This window comes from Symsagittifera roscoffensis, chromosome 5 (genome assembly GCF_963678635.1).
Source record: "Symsagittifera roscoffensis chromosome 5, txSymRosc1.1, whole genome shotgun sequence".
Classification (NCBI taxonomy): Eukaryota; Metazoa; Xenacoelomorpha; order Acoela; family Convolutidae; genus Symsagittifera; species Symsagittifera roscoffensis.
In genome coordinates this window covers 59454490-59477528 of record NC_087066.1, presented here as the reverse complement: position 1 = coordinate 59477528, position 23039 = coordinate 59454490, and the positions used below count along the sequence as shown (strand labels likewise).

The window sequence follows — 23039 nt, the reverse complement described above, 5'->3', positions numbered from 1 at the left end:
AAATTGGCAAAATTAGCAAGTTTGAAACCCCCGTTACTCTAAGAAAAGAATGATCAAAAATGTTTTTTTTTAAATTGAGCCCAGGTTAACTATATCTTTCAGGCGGTGTTTTAAAAACGCTTAGTTAAAGGTCGAAAGTTGACCGAATAATAAAAACCACCCCAAGCTCAAATATTTCGCACTTTCTTCGAACGTCGGAAAATTTCTTTAAAAATATATGCGTTTTTTTAGTTGTTTTGTGTTTTCTAAATCCAGCAGTCATTAAATTCTATTCAACATTTTATTTGTTGTTTTCCGGGACTAATCGAGTGTTTTCTGAACTGGAGGGATGTTCAAAAAGTGCAAAAATTTCGAAATTGATGCCAAACAAATTTCATATGATAAATCTTTCAATATCGATCAAACTGTACTAGGAGTGTTTTTGATTACGCAGAGAATAAATTTAAAAATCATTTAATAAGTGTTGTGGAGCAATTTTTTTCTATGGTTAGTAACTCAGAGAACTCACAGAAAAAACGGAAGCATAGAAAGTAGTTCAAATAGTCAGCCCAGTCTCCAATAAATGCAGTGTTTAGGCGCCTCACTAACTCAACCACATCCTTCAGCATTCTCTCGTCCAATTAGATATCTTCATAAAGTTTCAACAACAGAAAACGCTAATATTTTGGAACAAAGTGAATTTAGACAGTAACATAAAAAACTTTGCCTTTTTGAGAGTCTAGAGGTAACACATGGCAACTATTGTTTTTGAAATAAAAAACTAAGACCATCCAATGAAAGTAGATCTCCAACCAAGCCATTTTGCGTCATAAAAAAACAAGTACAAGTTTTAATCCGATTACTTTAATTTTCGAATTGAAATTTAACTACATCATTTAAAAAAGTTATTTTTTCACCTCATAAAATTTATTTGAAAAGCTAATCAAAAACTTTTGAGCTTTGGAAAATAAGAGTTGGAAAATTGGTTAAAATATACGAGAAACCCAAAAGCGAACCTGAAAATCGTGAGCAAAAAAACAAAAGAAAATATAAGAAATAATAAAATCGTTTTTTAATACTGTTGTGCATTTTTTTGCCAGTGCAAACCCTCGAGATTTCGCTAGCCAATATTTTATACAGTTCTGATGTTATATATAAACTGGTTTAACTTTTAATTTACACCACCCAAACAACTAAGCTCACAAATGCTGACAAAGGGAAAGTTCTGTCGCTAAACTACTGAAAGTAAAAATAGCAAAACTGAAGTCGCTGAAAATTAACTTGATGGAAGACATGGAGGTGCTAATTAACACTACTGCGAACAAAGCGTCTTGAAGTGTTCGACTTTAATTTCGTGCTGCTCGACCAGAAAAGGGCGTTATTTCGACCGGCTCTAACCAAACTGGCCATGATTTGACCAATTCGACCAAATGAAAACTATGCTCGACAAAAAGTTCTATGTTTCGACCGCCTGGACCCGAAATGATTATGCTTCGAACGACTCGGCCAAATGATAAATGCTCTCGATTGTTTTCGATTCTAGAGAACTATGTTTCGACCGGCTTGATCTCAAGTGGCTATGTTTCGACTTATTTGACCCAAAATGACTATCTTTTGACCAAATCAACTCAAAGTGACTATGTATCCAACAACTCAGCTCAAGTTGATTATGCTTTGACCGACACGACTACTCAAAGTTTTGACCAACTCGGCCTGAAGTATCTATATTTCGACCGCCTTGACCCAAAGTGACTATATTTCCACTGAATAGACCCAGAGAGACTACTTTTTGACAAAAGTAACTATGTATCGATTGACTCGACTACTCAAAGTTTCTATGTTTCGATTGACTCAACTACTCAAAGTTTCCTAAAATATCTATGTTACAATCGAATCGGCCCAAAATGACTATCTTTCAAAAGAATTGACCCGAAGTGACTATTTTTTGACCGTTTTGACCCAAACTGGTTACGTTTCAACCAACTCGATCCAAAGTGATTTTGTTTTTCCTGAATCGACCCAAAACTGCTGTTTTTTGGCCTTCAACTCAAATGTTGGCCCAAAGTTGTTATTTTTTGACGCACTCGATTCAAAATGTTTTTTTTTAATCAAAGCTACCCAAAATGACTATCTTTTGACCAGGTCAACTCAAATGAACTTATGTTTCGATTGACTCGAACCAAAGGGGTTTTGTTTTCACCAAAGTCACTCTAAGTTACTATGTTTTGGCCCGACAGAAAGTGAGTATGTTTCGACCGGCTTGACTGAAAATGACTGTATATCGACCAACTCAACCCAAGTTGATTTTTTTCCGACCGACTTAACCCAATGTGGTTATGTTTTGACCTACTGGATTCAAAGTACTTCTGTTTCGACCAGAATAATCTACAAAATAAGTCAACAAGATTCAATTCTTGGGTAGAATACGCGGATATCTATCTCTGCGTAAAACAAAGATAAGGCACAGATGATTTGGACCGATTAGAATTATTGTAAAACATTCAAGAATGAGCTGTAATTAATTCAAAATACCCGCATAAGTTATACAGGGTGTTTCAAATAAACTGTAATGTTATAAAAGCTTCTCATTTCATAACTGTTGATCAGTTCGACTTCAAATTCGGTGATATTATGTAGAACAGGCGGAGATTTGATAAAACTCAAAAACTGCGTTGATGAATTGAACTCGATAGTGAATACCCGCGATTTTCCAACTATTTAACGCTTCCACGCAACAAAAAATTTTTTAAACTATTTGTTCATACGTAAATGAAAACAACGAATTGGTTTTCACAGTAAACGAAGAAAAACGGATCATTTGTTTGTTTGCAATTTATGAATCCCCAACTGAAGTTCTGAGAAGATATATCAATGAATATTACATTGCCCCACGCGTTGCATCAACACTTCAACTTACGCAGTTTATCAGAGTGTGGAAACGGTTCCAAGAAAGAGGCGGGTTATCGAAATTTCAAGGGCAGCATCGAAAAGGAACGGGGTTACCAGGAACCGATGAAGCGAATGCCAGTATTATAAGACACTTTGATTTTCATCCTAAAGATTCAATAACTAAAGCAGCAGCTGATTTGGGGTTGAGCCGCACCACAACTTGGAGAGTTGCGAGAGCTGCCAAAATGAAGCCCTACAAAGTGCTCAAAACACAACAATTTAAAGAGACGAACTTCGGCTTGAGACTTACTTTTGGTGTCTGGTGCTTGAGCAAGATTGAAACAGCGGCAGATTTCACATCAAGGGTGATTTTCTCAGACGAAAAGTGGTGGGTGCTCGACAGCTCTCCAAATTCTCAAAACGATAGGAGATGGAGTTTAGTTAACCCCAGAGAATACGCGGAGTGCAAGTACCAGGGCAAAAAGAAAGTGATGTGCTGGATGGTTTTCCTTCAAGGAGCTATTCTTGGCCCGTTTTGGTTCGTAGACGAACAGCAACGACCAATAACACTGAACCAGTTTTCGTATCTGAACATGCTGGAACACGACCTCTGGCCAGTCCTTCGAGAACGACGAAACTTGAGGCGCATACGGCTGATCAAAACTTTGGGGCTTTGGAAAATAAGAGTAAAAAAAATTGGTTAAACTATACAAGAAACCCAAAAGCGAACTTGAAAATCATGAAAAAAAATTTAAGAAAATATAAGAAATCATAAAATCGTTTTTTAACAATGTTGTGCAACTTTTTGCCAGTGCAACCACGAGATTTCGCTTGCCAATATTTTATACACTTCTGATGTTATATATAAACTGGTTTAACTTTTAACTAACACCACCCGAACAACTAAGCTTGCAGATGCTGACAAAGGGAAAGTTCTGTCGCTAAACTACTGAAAGTAAAAATAGCAAAACTGAAGTCGCTGAAAATTAACTTGATGGTAGACATGGAGGTGCTAATTAACACTTCTGCGAACAAAGCGTCTTGAAGTGTTCGACTTTAATTTCGTGCTGCTCGACCAGAAAAGGGCGTTATTTCGACCGGCTCTAACCAAACTGGCCATGATTTGACCAATTCAACCAAATGAAAACTGCATTCCACTATGCTCGACAAAAAAGTTCTGTTTCGACCGCCTGGACCCGAAATGATTATGCTTCGAATGATAAATGCTCTCGACTGTTTTCGATTCTAGAGTGCTATGTTTCGACCGGCTTGATCTCAAGTGGCTATGTTTCGACCTATTTGACCCAAAATGACTATATCTTTTGACCAAATCAACTCAAAGTGACTATGTATCCAACAACTCGGCTCAAGTTGATTATGCTTTGACCGACACGACTACCCAAAGTTTTGACTAACTCGGCCTGAAGTATCTATACTTCGACCGCCTTGACCCAAAGTGACTATATTTCCACTGACTAGACCCAGAGAGACTACTTTTTGACAAAAGTAACTTTGTTTCGATTGACTCAACTACTCAAAGTTTCTATGTTTCGATTGACTCGACTACTCAAAGTTTCTATGTTTTGACTGATTTGGCCTAAAATATCTATGTTACAACCGAATCGGCCCAAAATGACTATCTTTCAATAGAATTGACCCGAAGTGACTGTTTTTTGACCGTTTTGACCCAAACTGGATACGTTTCACCCAACTCGATCCAAAGTGATTTTATTTTTCCTGAATCGACCCAAAACTGCTGTTTTTTGGCCTTCAACTCAAATGTTGGCCCAAAGTTGTTATTTTTTGACGCACTCGATTCAAAATGTTTTTTTTTAATCAAAGCTACCCAAAATGACTATCTTTTGACCAGGTCAACTCAAATGAACTTATGTTTCGATTGACTCGAACCAAAGGGGTTTTGTTTTCACCAAAGTCACTCTAAGTTACTATGTTTTGGCCCGACAGAAAGTGAGTATGTTTCGACCGGCTTGACCGAAAATGACTGTATATCGACCAACTCAACCCAAGTTGATTTTTTTCCGACCGACTTAACCCAATGTGGTTATGTTTTGACCTACTGGATTCAAAGTACTTCTGTTTCGACCAGAATAATCTACAAAATAAGTCAACAAGATTCAATTCTTGGGTAGAATACGCGGATATCTATCTCTGCGTAAAACAAAGATAAGACACAGAGGATTTGGACCGATTAGAATTATTGTAAAACATTCACGAATGAGCTGTAATTAATTCAAAATACCCGCATAAGTTATACAGGGTGTTTCAAATAAACTGTAATGTTATAAACGCTTCTCATTTCATAACTGTTGATCAGTTCGACTTCAAATTCGGTGATATTATGTAGAACAGGCGGAGATTTGATAAAACTCAAAAACTGCGTTGATGAATTGAACTCGATAGTGAATACCCGCAATTTTCCAACTATTTAACGCTTCCACGCAACAAAAAATTTTTTAAACTATTTGTTCATACGTAAATGAAAACAACGAAATGGTTTTCACAGTAAACGAAGAAAAACGGATCATTTGTTTGTTTGCAATTTATGAAACCCCAACTGAAGTTCGAAGAAGATATATCAATGAATATTACATTGCCCCACGCGTTGCATCAACACTTCAACTTACGCAGTTTATCAGAGTGTGGAAACGGTTCCAAGAAAGAGGCGGGTTATCGAAATTTCAAGGGCAGCATCGAAAAGGAACGGGGTTACCAGGAACCGATGAAGCGAATGCCAGTATTATAAGACACTTTGATTTTCATCCTAAAGATTCAATAACTAAAGCAGCAGCTGATTTGGGGTTGAGCGGCACCACAACTTGGAGAGTCGCGAGAGCTGCCAAAATGAAGCCCTACAAAGTGCTCAAAACACAACAATTTAAAGAGACGAACTTCGGCTTGAGACTTACTTTTGGTGTCTGGTGCTTGAGCAAGATTGAAACAGCGGCAGATTTCACATCACGGGTGATTTTCTCAGACGAAAAGTGGTGGGTGCTCGACAGCTCTCCAAATTCTCAAAACGATAGGAGATGGAGTTTAGTTAACCCCAGAGAATACGCGGAGTGCAAGTACCAGGGCAAAAAGAAAGTGATGTGCTGGATGGGTTTCCTTCAAGGAGCTGTTCTTGGCCCGTTTTGGTTCGTAGACGAACAGCAACGACCAATAACACTGAACCAGTTTTCGTATCTGAACATGCTGGAACACGACCTCTGGCCAGTCCTTCGAGAACGGCGAAACTTGAGGCGCATATGGTTTATGCAAGACGGAGCCACATGTCACTGCACGGGACGCGTACTCAGTTCGCTTGGGACAAAGTTCAACGACAGAATTATAAGTAGACGAGCCCCTATACCCTGGCCACCTCAGAGTCCGGACCTGAATCCCCTGGATTTTTGGCTGTGGGGTCATCTGGGGAAAATTGTTCATGGTGCGAATCCACGAAGTATTGACGAACTCATGCAAACTGTAGAAGATGCCCGAAATACAATAACGCCCGATAATATCGAAGAGTCATTGAGAAATTTGACGAAAAGATTACAAAGCTGTGTTGCTCAAAACGGCGGACAATTTCAGCATCTTTTATAAAACAATTTTATCAGATATTCAAATCTCCGCCACTTATCTATCTTGTGCAGAAAAAATTGTGTATTTATCTCTTCTCAAAAACAAGTTATAGCGTTTTATAAAATTACAGTTTATTTGAAACACCCTGTATTTTCATTAAGAAATTAGCAAGTTGTTTTTGTTTTAAAAGTCATTACAGAAATGATAAGAAGGAAATGTCAGTCTACTTTGTCTTGCATTGATGACTTGCTAAGTTCTCGAGAGTAAGATAAACTGGGTTGAGATTCGACCCACATCAACTTCGAAATCACCCAAATCATGCCACAGAAAAGTAAGAATTTATTGAAAAACCACTCTAAACTATACATGGGTAAGAGAGAGAGAGACGCTTGAATTGTCCTTTATACATACATACATACATACATACATACATACATACATACATACATACATACATACATACATACATACATACATACATACATACATACATACATACATACATACATACATACATACATACATACATACATACATACATATACATACATGCAAACATACATACATACATACATACATACATACATACATGCATATTTTTTTTGTAGTGTCAAAAACTTCAGTGGGCAGAAAAAGCAAGAACTTTCACTGGTTCCATACAAAATGGTGAGCAAACACTTTAAGAAGATCAAAACTTCCCATGAGATGAGTGGAAAAGTAGAAAACTTGGTTGAACTTTGGTTATTTCGTTGATTATATATATATATATATATATATATATATATATATATATATATATATATATATATATATATATATACATAATCAACGAAATAACCAAAGTTCAACCAAGTTTTCTACTTTTCCACTCATCTCATGGGAAGTTTTGATCTTCTTAAAGTGTTTGCTCACCATTTTGTATGGAACCAGTGAAAATTCTTGCTTTTTCTGCCCACTGAAGTTTTTGACACTACAAAAAATTCACGCATAATCAATACAGATGCTTTGCAATAGTAAAGATCATGAAAATGAAAGCGGAATCATACAAACTGCCCGTTTTTCCGCTGGTTTTTTAAAAAATGCGTGAGGAAATTTTGGTTGAGCCGCAAAAGAGATTCATTGGGTCGAATTCTAGGAAATTTATCAGTGCGTGAAATCGATGGTCTCTGAGTTTTTGCGCACAATCAATTTCACGCAAAGATAAAATTCCATAAGTATAATGATCTAGGCGGATCTAGGTTTTCTTGATGGGGCGGTTTTAGAAAAATAACATTGAAATATCTAAGTAGTATATGAGTGAGGGAGAGTGGGGGCGGGGGGGGGGGGGTGGTTGGTGACCTCCATGTATTAAGATAGGCTATAGAGTATCCAGTCACCAACCTATGTATTAAGATAGGTAATAGATTTCCTATGTATTAAGATAGGGAATAGGTTTCCCAATGTATTAAGATGGTAAGGTTTCAGATGGTAAGTTTCAGAAAAATTTTTGGCGCCCGAATTTTTTGAGTTCGATTTTGCCAATACTTGCGTTTCTTAGTCAACTTCTACGATTTGTGATATGTAAGGACTATCTTGTCTTACAAAAATTCGGTATGGTAAGTTTCAGAAGGTAAGTTTCAGAAAATTTTTTGAAAATTTTTTAAGTTTTACTTGCAAATACATTTTTATCTTGAAAAAACAATTTTATATTAAAAAATTGAAATTTTTTTTTAGATGGTAAGTTTCAGATGGTAAGTTTCGACGAAAATTAAGTTTCGATTTAGAGTATGGGATCATAAACTAATATATCACAGAATATTTTTTTTCTCGAAAGAATTTTGTAAATTCTTATTTCATGTTATTTATTTTCCCTCAGGTTATCTGGGGAAAATTGTCAAGAGAGGATTATCTTTGACAGGTTAGTTATTCCGCTCCACGGGATATCAGGGGAATCTTGACAGCTCCTCACGGTTGATTACTTTTTTATCCTACTTAATCTTTTTTCCCCAGGTTATCTGGAGAACGGATGACAGGTTCATTACACTTAATAATTTTTTGACTTACTTTATCTTTTTTCACATAATTATCTCACTTATTTTTACCTCAACTGGTTTATTTATTCTGTCATATTTCTTGTTACGATTCATTTCAGTTCTCTTTTATCACTTTGTTTTTAATCTTTAAAAAATTCTCTGAAATTTCCAAATTTTCCAAAAAATTCTTTGAAATTTCCAAATTTTCCAAAAAATTATCATCCAAATTTATCAATTGCTCTGCCACGGTAAAAGTTTACACTGAGAAAAACATAGTATCAAATTTTTTTTGGATCTGATACTTTTGTGTAATAATTTTTCCATCTTTCTCAGAGTAAACTTTTAGGAAAATTATACAATTTACTAGAAGTTGGTTACAATTTTCGTAAATTTATCTACTCTATCGTTAATTCTTTCAATTGGGGGACTACAACATCCATATTTCATCATCATTCTCCGTATTTCATCAAAGGGTTAGTTGCTAAGATGCTTTTCGTAAAAAAATTTAAGGAATTTAAAAAGTTAAATTACATAAATAATCAAACAATTCACTACATCGTATAGTAAAATTACTGCAAAATTTTACACTAACAAAAAAAAATTTCACTTTTACATAAAATTACTGATAAAATTCAAAACATACACATCATGAACATTATTCAAGTTCTTCTGGAAGAATTTAAAAAGGAGAAATGCTGAATAAATTGCGTAAAAACCACACAAATTATCAGTCTTTTGTAGCTTTCGAGGAACCATTATCGAAACTTTTTTGTCAAAAAAGGGTAAGTTGATCTCTTTCTTCCCAAAGAATCAGCAAAGTAGTAGCTTTTATCCAGTCGAGCAATCATAATCCAGTGTTCTCCTCTATCATTGCTTGGGGCTGAGTTAATAATTGCAAAAGAGTATTTTGTTAGTTGAGGTACTGTATCAGAAGAGTATGATCCCATGTACTTGAACCTGAGCTCTGGAATTCTTTGAATAATTTGCAAAAGTAAAAAATTATCCATCTTTGCAATTGTAGGCTGATTTACAGCTAAAAATGAAATTGGTAGTTTGATAGTGTACTTTAGGTTAAAAAAAAGAAAGAATAATGACTTACACACATTTAGGAATTGAATCAACAAAGTCCCATACACAAGCCTTATATAGTGGGCAAAGTTTATTGAATACTGTTTTACAGTCTAGGTTGAAGAAGTGTCTCGGGTTTTCAACTAAACAGCATTCCTTCTCTATTTTTTCTGGAGCTTTAGGTCTGAAGAAAAACAATATAGATAGTACAGAGATAATAACAAAGAAAAGTCCCAAAAAACTTACAATATTTTTATAGGAAACTGAAAACTCAAAAAAATTAAACATTTTTAGCCACTGTTCCGAATTTGTCACTTTGAATATTTGATAGTCTTTCTCCCAAGACTATCACTTCCGTTACTTACTTTTTTATCCTACTTAATCTTTTTTCCCCAGGTTATCTGGAGAACGGATGACAGGTTCATTACACTTAATAATTTTTTGACTTATTTTATCTTTTTTCACATAATTATCTCACTTATTTTTACCTCAACTGGTTTATTTATTCTGTCATATTTCTTGTTACGATTCATTTCAGTTCTCTTTTATCACTTTGTTTTTAATCTTTAAAAAATTCTCTGAAATTTCCAAATTTTCCAAAAAATTCTTTGAAATTTCCAAATTTTCCAAAAAATTATCATCCAAATTTATCAATTGCTCTGCCACGGTAAAAGTTTAGACTGAGAAAAACATAGTATTAAATTTTTTTTGGATCTGATACTTTTGTGTAATAATTTTTCCATCTTTCTCAGAGTAAACTTTTAGGAAAATTATACAATTTACTAGAAGTTGGTTACAATTTTCGTAAATTTATCTACTCTATCGTTAATTCTTTCAATTGGGGGACTACAACATCCATATTTCATCATCATTCTCCGTATTTCATCAAAGGGTTAGTTGCTAAGATGCTTTTCGTAAAAAAATTTAAGGAATTTAAAAAGTTAAATTACATAAATAATCAAACAATTCACTACATCGTATAGTAAAATTACTGCAAAATTTTACACTAACAAAAAAAATTTCACTTTTACATAAAATTACTGATAAAATTCAAAACATACACATCATGAACATTATTCAAGTTCTTCTGGAAGAATTTAAAAAGGAGAAATGCTGAATAAATTGCGTAAAAACCACACAAATTATCAGTCTTTTGTAGCTTTCGAGGAACCATTATCGAAACTTTTTTGTCAAAAAAGGGTAGGTTGATCTCTTTCTTCCCAAAGAATCAGCAAAGTAGTAGCTTTTATCCAGTCGAGCAATCATAATCCAGTGTTCTCCTCTATCATTGCTTGGGGCTGAGTTAATAATTGCAAAAGAGTATTTTGTTAGTTGAGGTACTGTATCAGAAGAGTATGATCCCATGTACTTGAACCTGAGCTCTGGAATTCTTTGCATCTTGCTCAGGTTCCATCTTATCCATCTTTGCAATTGTAGGCTGATTGCAAAGATGGAAATTATCCATCTTTGCAATTGTAGGCTGATTTACAGCTAAAAATGAAATTGGTAGTTTGATAGTGTACTTTAGGTTAAAAAAAAGAAAGAATAATGACTTACACACATTTAGGAATTGAATCAACAAAGTCCCATACACAAGCCTTATATAGTGGGCAAAGTTTATTGAATACTGTTTTACAGTCTAGGTTGAAGAAGTGTCTCGGGTTTTCAACTAAACAGCATTCCTTCTCTATTTTTTCTGGAGCTTTAGGTCTGAAGAAAAACAATATAGATAGTACAGAGATAATAACAAAGAAAAGTCCCAAAAAAGTTACAATATTTTTATAGGAAACTGAAAACTCAAAAAAATTAAACATTTTTAGCCACTGTTCCGAATTTGTCAATTTGAATATTTGATAGTCTTTCTCCCAAGACTATCACTTCCGTTACTTGCTCCAAGGGAAATTGGAAAAACATTTCTAATCTCAAGCTTTCTCCACTAAGTTCTGGATAATGCAAGTGTTCAGCGGCATCCTGTAGTGAAGTCAAGTCGAAAACTAGAATATAGTGATTTTGAAAATCTTCCATAGGAAGAGCTGGAAAATCTTCGTTGAACTGCATTGCTTTCATTGTTGTAACATAGGGTCGACAAGGAGAAGTTGTATCTAATGAAATAATTGCTCTTCCACCCCGAATAATTCTAAGCTCTCTCAAATGAAATTGTTGATAATTGAAAGGATTTTCATAAAAAGATCCCGCAACAGCCAAATTTGTATTCATTGCAACAGTTATCCTTCTGATTGGGGCATTATTGAAAACATTTTCCTGAATAAACTGGTTTTGACGAGATGGAATGATAAAGGTTCTTGCTATAGTTTCCATGTAATTGTAATGAGCAGGTTCCCTTTCCAGATTCCATTGCAAATAGTGATGATTAGGTTCAGCTACTAAAACTCTTCTTGTAAACAGTGAACAATCAACTATTTTCAGACTGACATTTGGATTATCAGATAACATGTAAAAATTAGGTCTAGCTCGAATAAGTTTAATTCGAACTTTGGTATTTGGTAGCAACAGTTTTTCGCAAGTAAACAAATCAATGGCGAGCCTCCCATAGAGTGAAAAAAATATCCCTGTTCCCAAGGAATTTGCTCTATCAGTGAATCGATACATATCAAATGCATCAGGATTTTCTTCAAAACTGTATCCATGACAAGTAAGAATTCCTTTATTACTCACTGCTGACGAGTTGAATTCGTTTGATATCTGTGCCTTATGAGGATATAATCCATTGGCATTGTAAACCATTGTATTCTTAAAATAAACTTCACAGTTGGAGAATAGAGAATGTAGTAGATTGTTTACATAAGTTAAGTAAGTTTGTGGTTCCTCATCTGAATCTTCCTCCGATTTTGCTTTATGTTCTGCTTTTTTTTTGAAAGCATCAAACAATCTTCCTTTGAATAGTTGAAGCTTTAAGCTAAGATGGGTATCACGCATATCCAAGTAGAGATTACGATCCGTTTCAAATTCAAACTCACTACTGCTTTCATCCAGAGAAGTACTGGGGAATACTTCTTGTGTGTAAGATGACATAATTGTTTCCAAAACTGGGACTTTATCAAAAATCTCCAAAGAAGAATTTGTAAACGCTCCGTACCGAAAATGACTACTTTGATTTACACTCATTTTATCTTGTCAAAAATGTCTTTGCGAGAGCGACTGATTTTTGAACTACTCTTTCGAGAAATGGTTCTTCTTGTTCTACGCTTGGATTTCTTTTTTCCACCTCCCAGCTGTTTTCGAACTGTTTTTGTTCCAACATCTTTTGCAAACGTTTTGAGTTTTTTTCGTCCACTGACAACTTCTCCAATCTCTGGAGCGGCAATTTCAAATAAATCTGCTCCGATTCTTTTTGCAGCTGGGACTATATATTTTTTGATGAAGGGAATTGCAGTTCTCCCAAGAGTTTGTGCAAGAGCACCAAAACCTCTTCCACGCTGCCTTGCATGTCCACAAAAAATAGGAAAATTAGCTTAACTTTGAGCAACCATTTCGTATGAAGTATAAATCAAAAATGATTATCCGAAATCTTGCGAAACAAGAGGACAACTCGTGTAATTCCTACGGACACAAAAGGAATTTTTTCACCTGTAGTATCCCTTAGTTCTATTTTTATGCTGTGGAAAGACTTTTTTAATAATTTTTTAAATTGTAGATTTGTGAAGGATTGATAGTTCATGTACTGTCCTCTAGATATTATGTCTCTATTTTTTACTTTGGAAATGAAAGGAATACAACGCAGTAATGGAGTTTTTGTATCGCCTACTATATTCTATTCTATAATATCACCATAAATCATTAAGGAATGTATTCTTATAATGTCGTAAGAATACTGAGGTTAATGTGGTCCTTTTCCTTTCATTATAACACCTGTCTGATTTTGTTCTAAATCACAACCAAAAATGTGACTCAAATCAGCACTTTGAATTATAAACACTGATTGATCCTCAGGTAAATGAATGGCAACTTTTTGTGTAATCTTATCTACTGAAACATAAATTCCGTTATATTCATATTTTTGTGCACCTATGCGTTTTCGAACTTTGTCATTCATGGCTACAACTATATCAACAATACTTGGATACAATCCAGGTTCAACATGCATCGGTTGAATCTTTCTTTTTTCCTCAGGACTTTCTCGTCCATCTACGAAAGTAAACTTTCCCTCTGTAACGTTTTGGTACAAAGAAGGGTACGATATTTCTGAAATAGCAACCTCCCATTCTCCTTTTAGATGTATTTGTTCCGGTAGAAAAGTTGTAAAGGAACTAAGACTGTTATTCGGATAACAATTAAAAGAAGCATTAGAAACTAGCTCAATAGTAAAAGAATCCATGACAACTGATCGATAGAAACTCAATTTTAAAAATGACTTACCACTAATCTGAACATTTTCTCAGCTCTTTTTCATAAAATTTTCCCAGAATTTCTTCTTTTTCGAGATCTTTGATGATGTATGTTGGAGGTTTTTTTGTAGATATTGCCGAAATTTCAAAAATTTCATCTGTAAACTGTGGCTTGTTTCCTTTTTGGAACGGAATATCATTTTTCGAAATTCTAACTCTATCACCAATTTTGAATTTTGGTTTAGTATATTTCTTGAATGATTTGTTATACAATATTGATAAAAAATCACTGTTTTTCACATCTCTGGGAGATTTTCCAATTGATCAATTTTTGCGGCAGTTCAATGTAGAAACAAATTGCTGCAATTTGGGCACAAATTTTTCACCATGATCTTCAATGTAACGATATTTTATATGTTTTAAAGATTGAATTGCTCTCTCTGCAAATGCAGCTTTTGTTTCACTCATTGTTGAGTAAACTTCAATGTCTTTCTCCTTGCAAAACTTTTTAAAAGTTCCCCCATATTCTGTTCCTTTATCAACCCAAAGTTTTTCAGGAGTGTTTTTTCGAGAAATCATTTTTGTAAAAGCTTGTAAAGTGTCTTTGGCATACTTTGTTTTCATTGTTTGAACTCTGACAAATCTCGAAAAAATATCTACAGCAACTAATAAATACTTGATTCCATTGTTTTGACTAGCTAACTTGTCTACAAAAGCCAAGTCCATACACCAGATTTCATTGATATATTTAGAAACCGCTTGAAGTCTTCGGAAAGACCTGATTGGTGGACCAAATTTTGTATACGATGTCTTGGTTTGTAAAAACTTTTCTACTTTCTTTTTTGATAAACCACTCGCTTTACTGAAGTTTTGAATAGAACCGTACGCAGCTCTGCCCCTAGATTACAATCTGTTTAGTCTTACCTTTTCAGATTTTGAAAGGGATCCAAGTTCCTCTATCTTTTGCTTTGGCATTCTTGTTAATAACAAGTTTAGGAGGAAGTTGAGTTGCTTCCAAAATAGTGAAGTAAATATCTGGAAAATCGGTATAGAAAGTCTACAATAGATTCTTTTGTATCTCGATTATCTAATATAATATTGTCTGACTGGCTGAGTTTAATTCTAGGAGAATTCAAAATTAAATCAATAATATGCTTATTGTTGCTCGTTTTCAACCTCGCATTTACAGCACTGTAAACAAAGAATCAAAATTTTTTGGTACAATCTCCTCTTTTTCTTGCTTTTGTTCCAATTTTTGTTTTGTTAGAAGTGTACTTTGTGATTGATAAACTGAGTACGGAATTAAAACAAACTGTTCCATACTATGTCAATCGTTTAATGACAAAAGGGGTGATGATAGATATCAATTGTAACCCTTTAGTTGAACTTAAAATAATTCTTCTTTTGTGTAGAGGAGTTCTTTTTTGTGTTAGTTCTGAAATTTTTTTCGATATTTTACTACGTCTTCTTTCCAAAGATCTCGAAGCTCCCCTCTTAATATGTTTACTAAACACTCGCTCAGAAACTGAATGAAATCTTTTGGGCAATTGAGAATGAATTGTTTTGGAAGCCTTAGGGAAAATTTTTGAAATATTGGGAGAATAGAGACGTATTGTGTACTCATCGTGCGAAAACTTTGTCTCTATTCCAGCTGGTAAGTAAAATTTTGTTGGAATTGAGCCACTATTAGTGCAATACCTAAGTGAATCAACTGTTTTTGGGGTTAAATCAATAAGTAAATGACCATAAGGAACGGATGTTGCATCTTGATACCACTCTTTCAATTGAGATCCTACACCTAGTTGTTGAATTAATGTATTGATTTGTAAAACATCCCTCGGCGACTTGAACAAGACTATGTGTGTATTTTGTAACTCTACATCTCGTCCTAATTTGCTTTGATGAAATAAATTATGTTTGATGTATATTGTATTCAGACCCCTGTGTCTCCCCGCAGTAGCAATTTTTACAAATTGTTTGGAGTTTGAAATTTCTTCACAAGAATCATCAAATATAAGCAAATACTTAGTTCCATTATTGGGGAGATTTTCAATCAAGTCAAAATCTACTCCTTGGATAAATTTAAGGTTTTTTCTTTGCATTTGACTATAAAGTGGTTGATAATGTTGATAAAAATAAAAAATTTTGTCGAAAGCTGGTTGAAAAGTACCAATTTTCAACCAATCAAAATTAAGATGCGATTTTCCAGATCCACTTGGTCCAACTAGGGAAATAAAAATTCGTTCTTTGGTAGATATTGTTTTATTCATAGCTTTGGAGAAGGTAGAATATAACCGACTGTACTTGATAAAATAGCTACCCAAACTCTTGTTTCTTCACATGTTGTGGATAACATAATTCGAACGATTGCACATACTAGCATCAAAACTATAACAAAAAATTGGCACAAAAAAACTAAAAGAGATCTATTACATGTACGTCCAAACAATTTCCATGATTTTCGTTCATGATTTTTTTCATCAAAAACAAAATTTCCTAAATTTACGGGCTTGTCACATTGATCGACCATCTTAATTCTAAAAAGAAAAAGTTCACAATGAAATTTAATTAAAGTTTGAAAATTGTAGTACATTAAGAATAATATAATTTACAATTTGTTAAAAAAACATCGAGTCCATGTTCCGTATGCAAATGCTTTTCTTTCTGCACAGTGAAGAGTTTTTGCATGACAAAATGGGTAGTTGCTACACCTCCAATCATATTCTTCATCTTTGAATATCAAAAACTGAACTTTATGGCAAGCGTAGTCATCCAAATAAATTAATAATCTTTGTTTCCAAAAATTCTGATAGAATCTTGCATTTTTCATAACCTTTTGCAAAAAATTCCGTGTCTGTGGCTTCTAGATTTCAGTATATTTTTCAGTAGAAGTTCAGTATATTTTTCCTAACCACTGCTCCAATTGATTCCATGAAGATGCTGTGTACACCAAAAAGATTGGGATGTTGGTTTGAATTTTTTGGGAGGAAGAAAGAAATATCCTTCTGTTTGTCCATCCTTATAAACTCCTAATTCTTTCACTATTTTGCTTTCAATACATTCAATATCCAAAACAACTAGACTCATTCTGTTAACTGATTTCTCTGAAGTTTTTTGTTTATAAATGATTAACAATCAAACAATGCATATACTGATGAAGCAAATATTTTAACATATAAACAGAAAAATAATCCAGTCACGGCACCAAGAAAGCATGAACTGGGGAGACTAGGTGCAACATAACAATACCCAGGACCTTTTTTTGTAGTAGATTTCACAGATCCAGCAGAGTCATGTAGAATTGCATGTAGTCTAAAATTTTTGGAGTTTGCAAAAAAGTTATCCATACAGGAATTTCCGTATCCAATTAGTCCTCCAAAAGGAAATTTTTGGTCCATTTCGTTTAAATTTATGTCCGGGTCCAAAACAATACAGGTACAAAGAAATAATTTTTTTTTTTGTATTTGATGAGAAATCTTGCCTAATAATCTCAAAAACTCTTAAAATTTCATTCAATTTCTGTACATTATTTTCTACAGTGCATTCGTCAATAATGATAAAGAATTTTTGAAGGTCTCTACATAACCTAGTAATGAAGGAAGCATATCAAGTAATTTATCATATTCTTCTCTTTGTAGTTGTAAAGATTGATTATTTTTCCATTGATTTCCATTTCTACGATATTCTACAAGATCAATTTTTTTGGTATCAGATCGGTATCCTATGTGAATTTTTCTTCTACCATTATGCAGAGTCCACTCAAAATGAGATAATTGTCAGTCTACGTCCAAATTCTGCAAGTTTGGTAAATTTTGATATTCTATAATTGTAAGTGAAATTTTTTGGGACTTTTCTTCAAGAACAATATGAAAAAGTCCCAATTTATTGTGAAGTTTTAAGAGTAAGTTTCTTGAAAAACCAATATTCCAACTCATACTGTTCAACACCAATACTAAATGAAAAATGATTTTGAGGATAAATTGGTAAATTACAAGACAAAAACATAAATAACACAAATTATTGTACAATACAGTTCTCAACAAACATAAGGCCTCCCAAAATTTGGGACAGTTCTTTGAACTCGTTCAAAGTATAGTTGACATAGGTGACTTGTTTCATTACTTCATTCTCTTTTGCGGTGAACAGTCGAATCTGAATGTAGGGAGGTTTGTTAATATTGTACCTCTTGATCGTGACACAAACTTGTCTTCTATTGTATGTTGCTATGTCATACACTTTGTTGCAGTTGGCAAGCTCCTGATCCATAGTTGACTCTTTGTCAGAAATGAGTTCCAAAATAGGAACGAGTCCAAGGTTTTCAGCATCGTGAATAACAGTATTTCTAATTGCTGAGATTGTTTCTCCTTCTTTTTCACCGAGATAGACTTGCTGTCTTTTTTCGAGTTGTCCCCAACTCATTTTTCTTGAATAGTTGAAAGCAGGGTTCAAAATAAATTTTCATTTTATAGAATTTTTGGGACCAAGCGAAGCTCCCAATTCTTGTTTGATTTTTTGAGAATTCAATGTAATTGGGACGTTTCTTTTCTTGAGAACATTTTTGAAGAACAGACTGATCAGATGAAGAGAAATGAGAGAAATGATTTTGAGATTAAATGAAATTGAAAAGAAACAAAATGAGTCATTCACTGAACCATAAAAGAAAATAGAACTATAATTGGAATTTTTGAGGGAAATTTCCAAATATGTAATTGTGTAGGTGTTAGTGTTCCTATATAAATCCACAATTTTCAGCAAAAATCATTGTTTCAGATGGCTGCAGCTATGTGTCAAGCTCTTCCTAGCTTTTATTCAGAGTATTGTCAAAAATCGCTATTTATTTCCGTTTCCAGTGATTTTTACGAAAAGTATATAGTAACCAATAATTTTTGTGTCTCTACCCACAATTCTTACTGTTCTTTGGAAAATTGTAAGTTCCACATACTTTTGATTGGTTCATCTTTCGATCAAATTTTGCAACGATTGGTTAATTTTCATTTCACATACCAAATTATTGATTGTCTGTACACTCTGTACAAATACAGATTTTATTCGAATGTTATTTCATCAACTGGCGAAGTTTTCAATCAACTTGACCGCGCTGTTCATCCCAATTTGAAATGGAAAGGAGCAGAAAAAATGCCAAGTGTTGCAAAGAAAAGACTGTTACGCAAAAAATTCAAACGTCACTATTTATGTTCTAACCAGAAACTAGCTTCCACACAAACTATTGGTTCAGCTTTTCTAGAAAGAGTTCGTAAAGTACAAAACTCAAAATATGAACATGATTTGTTAAAAATAATTGACTGTTTTATTGATGGTTATGGATTTGTAAATAGTGATCATGTCAAATTTTCAATAAAAAACTTCTGATATTCCATCTCTTTTCTCTCATATGTTTCAAAGCTACCATTAATTACCGAAAAAAAATCACCGTTGTCAAAAACATTTGCAAAAAATTTTTCAAACATGTAAGAAAGATGTATTATTTCTTTTGATTTTCAAAAAGTTGCAAAAAACATTTCAATTTTTTTAACAAGTTGTAAAAAGTGTTTTACTTTTTTTAACAAGATGCGAAAAATGTTTCACTTTTTTACTACAAATGCGAAAAATGTTTCAATTTTTTCGACAAAATGCGAAAAGTGTTTTACTTTTTTCGATAAAATGCAAAAAGTGTTTCAATTTTTTCGACAAAATGCGAAAAGTGTTTTACTTTTTTCGATAAAATGCGAAAAGTGTTTCAATACTTTCGACAAAATGCAAAGAGTGTTTTACTTTTTTTCGACAAAATGCGAAAAATGTTTCAATTTTTTCTACAAAAGGCTAAAAGTGTGTACAAGATGCAATATCGATTAGGTAACTTTTTACTTGTGTACAGTTTTCCTAGTGTTTTTCCGAATTTTTGTGCAAAAATTAATCAAATTTTTTAACATGTGTGCGAGTTCGGAGCACTTAACTAAGTTCTAATTGTTTTTCAATGGTTTACCTTGAACCTCTCATCTATTCTTATAATTAAAATGAAATTGAAGAAATTAATTACAGAAAACGAAGTCAAAACCAAACAACCTTTATTTCCAAAAACATTTAATCAAAGAGCTGTCGAGCAGCAGAAGAGTTCTGGAGGTTCTCTATAGAACGCAGAGCTGGACGAGTTTCCATTGCTGGTGGTTGTTGTGGAGGAGTGTTTTGAGGCGTCATTGTTTCTGAGAATCCCTCATCTTCATCTATTGTGATGGGGTTTTCGACTGATCCTTCCTCCTCCCAAGGAAAGAGGAAGTCGTCGACTGGTTGAGCCACAAATCTTGAGTCCGGAATCTCGGGATAACTCATTCCCACATGATCAGAAACTTCCCCCATCATTTGCATTGTTCCAAGTTGGTTCTCTGTGATGGGAACTTGCATCATATGATGTTCGTTGAAATCCCTTCGCATCACTTCCACCATGTGCCAGACTTGGATTGGTATATCCATTCGTGCCAGAAAAACTCCAGAGACTGTTTCTCGCACTTGAATTTGTACTAGATCAGGTGAAAATTCTACAGAGTACTTGAGGTTGCTGTTTTGCACTGAGAAGATCATTTTGAGCAATAAATTGAGTACAAGAGTAAAAATAAGAAAGAGTTGAGAGAGGGGTAGTTGACGGAAGATAAGTTGAAAATGAGATATTTAGAGCTGAGAGAGCAGGTAGTTGACGGTAGTTAAGTTGAAAATAAAATGATTTTTAGTTAGAAGTTGGGGCTACCTTCAACTCGAATGTGTGGTTTTAACCAATCAGAATTGATTCTCCTTATTTGGATTGTAGTCGTGTCTAATCAGATTTCAGCTTCCTTTTATGGGATTCTTGAATAAAAGTCGTGTCCAATCGGAAACAAAGCTCCATTTTGGGTATTGTCGTTTCCAATCACAAAAATGATCATTTCTATTCTAGTTGTCGTATCCAATCAGAAGACCCTTTTAAGGACTTAAATCTTCCAAATAAGAAAAAATATACACAAAAGCAATTGCAAAAATTAATGACCAAAAGTTGTTTGCAGTAAAAATAAGAAATATTGCTGATATAAGTAGCAAACGAAAGAAAATTAATAAAAGTAACATCTCTGCAACTTTTTTCATCAAGTTAATTGAATTTTTTGTATGTAATCAATGAGAAATTGCTGATTTTTAAGTAGATAGTCAAGTTCTTTAATTTTTATGTAAATTTGGGAGGATAACTCAAAATTGACGAACTTTTCAAAGCAGACTTCTGGAAATCTGATTCCAAACCGAATCAAGCAGGATTTTGAACTTTGAAAATCTTTAATTAAATGAAGGAATAAAGATCTTTGCTGAGGTGTTTTTACAAATTTGGGTTTTGGATAGGGGATAAAAAGAGTTTTTGATATATTATCGTACGACTTTTTGATCAATTTCAAATTCTCCAGAATAAACAAAAATTCTTTCCTTGTGAGGTGTAATTCAGCCGTAAGTTTAAAACTTTGATACGCAATATGTGAATCAAAAGTAAACTCTTTGATTGAGTCAGTTTCTCTGAAGAGACCTTTACTTAGTCGGATAACTCTATTTTGTACAATAAAGACGTCCAAAAAATTATGAAAAAAGTAAGAGTCAACATCTATTTCATCAATAAGAAAATCAATTGGAATTTTTCCTTCTTTCTTATAAAGTAACTCGAGGAAGCTCAAATGTTTTTTGATAGACATTTTTCAAATAATGTTTATTTTTTTTCTTAAATAATAAACAGTTCACTTTTAGGAAATGCTCGATTCTGATTGGTTGATTTCCAACAAACAGCGTTACTAAAAGAATACTCATTTGTGATTGGTTGCTTTTCCCCAAGGAACAGTAAATAAAACTTATTTCATTCTGATTTTTTTTACGTTAAAAGCAACTGCTCTATACTTTGTATAACTACTTGAAATAAATTTCAAATATTTTTAACAATTCAAAGTAAGTATAAAAATTTAATGTTTTTTTTGGGATATTTTAAATCTCCCACTTTGGTATGTACCAAGTTCCATTCCCTTTATATTGAGACTTAAAATTTCTCCCATTTTTAGATGCCATCGCTGAATAGAAACGAGAAAGTGCAGTTCGACATAGGAAAAATTGCGTGCGAGGAGTTATGTCTTGTTCCGAATGTAGGTATTTCACTTACAATCAACAGGAAATGAATTATCACGTGGCCAAAAAGCATGCTCCATCAACTTCCAAGCAATCAACGGTTTGCTCGTCTTGTGAGCAGGAGTTTCCGAGTTACTACTTTCTCCAACAACATCGGAGAAAGGAACATGGGGCGAAACAACGGAAACCAAGTGATACGGTGGCAGACTTGAACAAGATTGTGGAGGAGGAAGGGGAAGATGGAGAGAAACTCAAAGAGGAGTTGAGTGCTTGTCAGCATTTCTTGGTGGAAACTGAGATGGAGAATGGGAGGCATAAGGTATTTAACTTTCAAATGTCAAAGTTAGATACCAAGATTATCAACGAGAAGCTTGAAGAAGTCTTCAACAAGCTAGATTCCGCTGCAAAAATCAATATTGCTCTTAGATTTGTTCTCCGTAATGTCGAAACGGGAGAATATCGGTATTACTATGCACACGAAAACAATACTTTGTTCGAAAAATCGCATTTACTGTGTACGAAAGCGGATTTGATTACAATCCGGGGAAAAGTTGAAAAGTTTGATATCGCGGAGCAATGCACTCAAGAACGTCAGAACACAAAGTGGAGGTTCAAGTTGATCACAAATGTTACTATTTTTGCTGCACTACTGAAAAACATCCCAATGTGAGGTCCAGACTCTGTGTTGCCTGAACCTTTACTACGACATACGCAAGTAAACTGTCTTTTATCGGACAAAGATAAACAACCATACAAAGATCATCTTTGTCTTTTCCGTGCGTTAACAATGTATTTGCATGGTCATAGTAACCTCGATGCTCATACATCTCAGCTGTTTACAGAGTTTATATCAAAATCTGGATACGATCCGAAGAATTTTCGTGGAGTGTCAATCGATGATTTACCTGTTGTAGAGGGAATAGTTGAACGAAACATATTCATTTACGATTTTGATATTCACGAAGGAGAATATGTTGGAAAATTAGCCAGGCGAAGTATTGGAAAATTTGAAAAAACGGTGAAATTGCTAAGATTCAACAACCAT

The 23039-nt window shown here is 34.0% G+C and overlaps 2 protein-coding genes across 3 annotated transcripts in view; both read right to left on the bottom strand.

The window, feature by feature from the left end:
• The window catches only part of LOC134845494 (guanine nucleotide-binding protein subunit beta-1-like), a 492858-nt gene that overhangs the window by 372902 nt on the left and 96917 nt on the right, over positions 1-23039 (bottom strand). Inside the window, exon 1 of one of the 2 annotated variants that reach the window (XM_063862394.1) lies at positions 452-462. The exons of the other annotated variant lie outside the window; for it this stretch is intronic. The gene's annotated coding sequence lies outside the window, so the exon portion shown is untranslated. Of the gene's footprint in view, positions 1-451; positions 463-23039 lie in introns of those variants that run through there. 2 annotated transcript variants of the gene reach the window in all.
• Positions 1-23039, bottom strand: part of LOC134845495 (innexin unc-9-like) — a gene marked incomplete at its 3' end in the record, with an annotated part of 72914 nt that overhangs the window by 4594 nt on the left and 45281 nt on the right.